Here is a 6,000-nt window from a genome sequence, read left to right on the forward strand (position 1 = left end):
AGGGAGAAGAAGAGATGTGATATGGGGGTATTTTTGGGACTTGGAGTTGTCCTTGAATGATATTGCAGGGATAAATGCTGGACATTTTATATCCTGTCATAACCCACTGAATATACTGGAGGAAAGTGTAAACTACAATGTAAACTATAATCCATGTAGTATAACAGTGCTCCAAAATGTATTCAGCAAGTGCAGTGAATGTGCCACAATGATGAAAGAAGTTGTTGATGTGGGAGGAGTGGGGTTGGGGAGTGGGGATATATGGGAACATCCTATATTTTTTAATGTAACATTTTTTGTGATCTATGTATTTTCAAAAAAATACAATTAAAAAAATGATGGGATGGGGTGGGGAGTGGGGTATGTGAGAACATCTTATGTATTTTAATGTAACATTTTGTTTGATCTATTAACTTTAAAAAAAGATAAGAAATAAAATAAAATTTAAAAAAAACTACTTCCTCATGGAGTGAAACATTTGGGTAAGGCTCTTCATCACAGAATAATGAGGTAAAAGATGTGCATTTATACCCAACTATAAATATTTGTATTAAATCTTGAAATGCATAAAGCACAAAAGTAAAAATATATTGATTTGAATGAGCTTCATACATATGCTAGTCAATCCAAAATTCTACCCAATATACTATTCATGAATTAGAATTACTCAATATTAAAAAAAGGCATTGATTCTAAAATATATAGAGAAATGCAGAAGACAAAGTATAAATGCTTAAATTTCCTTATAATTAAGACCATGTGTCTTGCTAAAATTATAAACAAATAAAATAAAACAATAAAGTTGAGAATACAAATGGGGAGCAATAATTGATTCATGATTAAATGATACTACAGAACAGTGGGAAATAGGCCAGTTCTTTTTTTATTTCCTTCTTTATTTTTAAAAAAAATTACATTCAAAATATGAGGTCCCATAAGCCCCCCACCCCCCTCACCACACTCCTTCCACATCAACAACCTCTTTCATCTTCATGGCACATTCATTGCATTTGGTGAATACATTTTGGAGCACTGCTGCAACACATAAATAGTGGTTTACATTGTAGTTTGCACTCTCCCCGAGTCCACCCAGTGGGCCATGGCAGGACATACAATGTCCAGCACCTGTCCCTGCAGTACCACCCAGCACAACTTCAAGTACTGAAAATGCCCCCCACATCATATCTCTTCTTCCCTCTCCCTACACTCAGCAGCTACTGTGGCCACCTTCTCCACATCAATGTTATAATTTCTTCCATTACTGATCACTATAGTTCCATAGTAGAATATCAGTAAGTCCATTCTAATCCATACTCTATTCTTCCATACTGTGGACCCTGGGCTGGTTATGTCCACTTCTGCTCTATATCAAGAGGGACTTAGATTCCACCTGGATAATGGATGCAATTCTCCTGCCTGCAGTTGTAGGCACCCTTGGATCCCTCGTGCGGTGGTTGAACTTCACTTCCCTGTTAGTTGGCCAGGGTAAGTCCAATAAACCAGACAGTAGGAGTTGCAAATCTGCTGAGGCTCAGGGCCTGGCTGTCACATGGACAGTCCAGAGTTTCAGGTCTCCTGGGTATACGCCAACCCCAGCACCAAACACAGGTCCAGTAAAAGTAACAGAAGAGGCATATGTAGAAACATCATATCTGAGTCCAGCTATCACACTCAGGAACACAAAATCCAAAGTAGGGCCAACTGACATGACACTGAACTCCAGAGCCATCTGCCATGACCATAGAACTGTGGGTCTCGGTAGCCCTCCAGAAAACCAGTACCTGGGCTTCTATCTACTTTGACTGTCTCTGGACCCCACTGAGGCGTGTGTAAGCATTACCCCTCTGATGACTTCCTGACTCTTTTTTTGGAGACTCATAGCCATATAAACTCATTTGTCCTTTCCATTCCCCCTTTTATCCAAAGTCATAAAGCAGTTTTTAACACCTGATATTACATGTAGACTGAGATATTCTGCTGTTCTGAGCTGACCCTTTTATTCAAGGTCTTTTTCTAGTTACATCATCAGCTCATTCTTGGTAGTAATTCCTTGGCACCAGGGAGGCTCATCCCCAGGATTCATGTCCCACACTGGGGGAGGCAGGGGAGATAATGCATTTACATGTTGAGTTTGGCTTAGAGAGTGGCTACGTTTGAGCAACATGGAGACTCTCAGGAAGTAACTCCTAGGCACCCTGGAGCTCTAGGCCTAGTTGAAATTTCAGGCACACAGGCTCATAATCACAGCCATCAGTATCAAGGGCTCATTATTGGACCATCTGTCTTTATTGGTCTTTGCCATTGCCCTTGGGGGATTGTTGTTGTTCCATTGGGGAATGTGATAGAGCTTCCCTGGCTAGGAACTCAGCACTCCCTCAGTTGTTTTTTTTTTACTGAAACCACTATGAAAATATCCAAACATTTTTAGGTACTCTGTATACATGCCCTGGAGAACTCCTTTCCAACCATGTGCCCCCTATCAATAACACCCCACATCAGTGTTCCTCCCCTGCCATATCTGAACCTCTCTGTGGTCCAAAACTTCTTTAAAAATAAGGCAAATATATTGCCAGGTTCCATTAATAGTAAAATGGAATATAGTGATGGGTTTAAAGGTTAGATATAGAATACATATTAATTTAGAAAAGTTAAATAAAGTAAAATTAAATTAGTGTATCAAAAAATGAAAAAATGAAAAAGGTTTGCTTTTGAAATTTGTCTTTCATCACCACGATAGGTGTTGCCCTGTATGTATAGTGGCAATTTCTTCCATTTATTCCTCAGTGTCTACATCTTTTCTTTCTTTCTTTTTCTACTTATTCAGCTTGTCTTCACAAAAGTTTTAGATCACAGTAACTCACATATACAATATATGGTACTTCCACATATCCAACATCAAACACTTTGTCCTTTCCCCAGCAATGATCTTTTTAAATTTTCATGTTATATTTGCTACAGCTGATGTACAGATATTGGAACAATAGCTTTCAAACATGGTTCCATTTGGATTTACATTATAGGACAGTTCTTTATGTGAGTTACATTTTGAAAAACTCTATTCTCTGTATTTCATACTTTTCAGTTTGTTCCCATATTTTCATATTATTGGCTATTTTCATAGAGTTTGCACTGTATAAAAACATATAAAATATAGTTTTTTAATGTAAGAGCTATATTAGAAATTGGAAATATTGGAAAATTATTAGCCATTATCTTTTCTATATCACTTCTGAAACCTTTTTCCTTTCCTATTTTTCTGAGACATTTTACTGTTACCACTTTTCTTACATACTTTTCTGGCTTTTCCATAGTTGCTTCATCTTGCTTCATTTTGAATCATTTCTTCTGTATAAATATTGCTGTATCTCCCAACCTGTTAAAACTGTTGAGATTTTAAAAATTCCATTCAATCAAGAAATTCCATTTGCTCCTTTTTATAACATTTTCAGTTCTTTGTCAAAAAACTCCAACACTTTTTTACTTAAACACTTTATATATGATTGTTCTAATCTCTGTCAATTTCATTATCAGTGTCCTCCATTGTTATAATTTTTTTTAATCTTGGATTTTGTCATATTTGATTCTTCCCCTTCTGGCTGATGTTGTGTATATGCATGTTGTTGAGTGTGCATAAACTACTTAAGAGACAATTTGAAATAGAGCAAAATGTTCCCTTTTACTTAGAAGGATACTTAAGACAGGAAGAATATTACTATGCTGAGTAAATGAATTGGATTTGGAACATTCAAAACTGTGCCTAAATCTTGGAAGAGCAGATATATTTTTGCTTTATGGTTAAGACTAGGGTATATCCCATCAGTCTCAATCTACTCTTACATATTTTGAATTCCACTATTTGGTTCCCAAGCTCTTTGTATCAGGTGAAATGCCTTAGTGGTTTCTCATCAACTCCATTTCCTCTTCCACATAGGTTGATGCTTACAGGAGCAAAGATTCCAATTCCATGTTCAATTTCCTGAGTATCCTTATGATCCCAGATTTGATCATATCTGTTTCCAATAACATTTTTGTTCCCTGAAAACCTCACAAGCATGTTTTTGGTATTTTGTCAGAACTTTCCCTTTGTTTTTGTTGGGAACTTTTCACTGAATCATCTAAATCCTCATTATTGGAAAACTATTTCCCCATCACCATTTTTTCATCATATTTTATTTCTACTACTTTGTCTACTCCCTTTCTGAATCACTTTGATGAGTCACCTTTTTTTCCCCCAAGCTTTGATCTGGAAATATCCTATTTTTCTGCAAGCTCTGATCTGGAAATATCCTGTATTTCAAAACCTTTGACATCCAATTTTATTTATTTAGTTTTTTATCCCATCTATTCTTGAATACATTGGATCAAAGGATTATTTATAATATGTGTGTCCTATTCATATATCTTCTTAACTGTAATTTATTAAATTACTAAAATCTTTGAAGTGATTTCTCAGCAACTTAATCAATATTCTGAAAAAAAGTAGAGATTAGCAACTATATGTCTTTGCAAGATACACACCTTAATTTCAAAGGTATAATTAGTTTGAAAGTTAAAGAATGTAAAAATAATATGCTTTATGCAAGTAGTAACCAAAGAGAGATAGGGAAGCTACACTAATCACAGATATAAATGGACTTTAATTCAGAAACAATTACAGTGTATGAAATGGTCATTGTTATGATTAGGTTCATATGTCAACTTGGCCAGGTAATGCTGCCCATTTATTTGGTCAAGCAATCACTGGACTAATTGTTACTGTGAGGGCATTTCAGCTGATTATATATACAATGAACTGAGAAGATTGCCTTCAGCAATGGGAGACATCTCATCCAATCAGTTGAAGGCCTTAACAGGAGGAATGATTTCAGCTATGGAAGAGAGAATTTCTATCTCTACTTCAGCCACCCTGCTGCTTCTGGGGAACTCATTCAGGACCTTTATCTGAGTTCCTGGCTTGCAGCCTGTCTTATGTAATTTGGACTTTGCATCCTCACATTCGTGTCAGACAATCTGAAATTAAAAACCTCCAACTCAGACTGGCAGAATAGCTCAGCCTACATATAATATAGGTGTTAAAAACTGCTTTTTGACATTGGATAAAGGGGGAAATGGAAAGGAAAGTGAATTTATATGGCTATGAGTCTCCAAAAAAGAGTCAGGAGGTCATCAGAGGGGTTGCGCTTACTCACACCTCAGCAGGGTACCAGAGACAGCCAAGGTAGATAGAAACACAGGTGCTGGTTCTCCTGAGGGCTGCAGAGACCCACAGGTTCTATGGTCATGGCAGATGGCTCTGGAGATCAGGGCCATGTCAGTTGGCCCTACTTTGGATTTTGTGTTCCTGAGTGTGATGGAGTTGGACTCAGATATAACCTTTCTACATATGCCTCTTCTGTTACTTTTACCAGATCTGTGTTTGGCATTTGGATTGGTGTATACTTAGGAGACCTGACTCTCTGGATTGTCCATGTGACAGCCAAGCCTTGAGTCTCAGTAAACTTGCAACTCCTGCCCTCTGGTTTATTGGACTTACCCTGCTGGCCAGCTGACATGGAGGTGAAGATGTTCAACCAACACACCAGGGAGCCAAGAGTGCTTACAGCTGCAAGCAAGAGAATTTCATCCATCATCCGTGTGGAATCTAAGCCCCCTCTTGATATAGAGGGGGACTGGACATAACCATACCAGGGTCCACAGGATGGAGGAATAGAGTATGGATTAGAGTGGACTTACTGGTGTTCTGCTGGGGAACTATTGTGATTAGTAAGGGAAGAAATTGTAGTAGTGATGTGGAGAGGGTAGCCATGGTGGCTGATGATGGTCGGGAGACAGAAGAAGAGATATGGTGTGGGGGCATTTTCAGGATTTGGAGTTGTTCTGGGTGGTGCTGTAGGAATGGATGCTGAACGTTGTGTGTCCTGCCATCACCCACTGGGTGGACTGGGGGAGAGTGTGTACTACAATGTGGACCACTGTCCATTTGGTGCAGTGGTGTTCCAG

The sequence above is a fragment of the Dasypus novemcinctus genome, unplaced genomic scaffold, assembly GCF_030445035.2.
Source record: "Dasypus novemcinctus isolate mDasNov1 unplaced genomic scaffold, mDasNov1.1.hap2 scaffold_258, whole genome shotgun sequence".
NCBI lineage: Eukaryota > Metazoa > Chordata > Mammalia > Cingulata > Dasypodidae > Dasypus > Dasypus novemcinctus.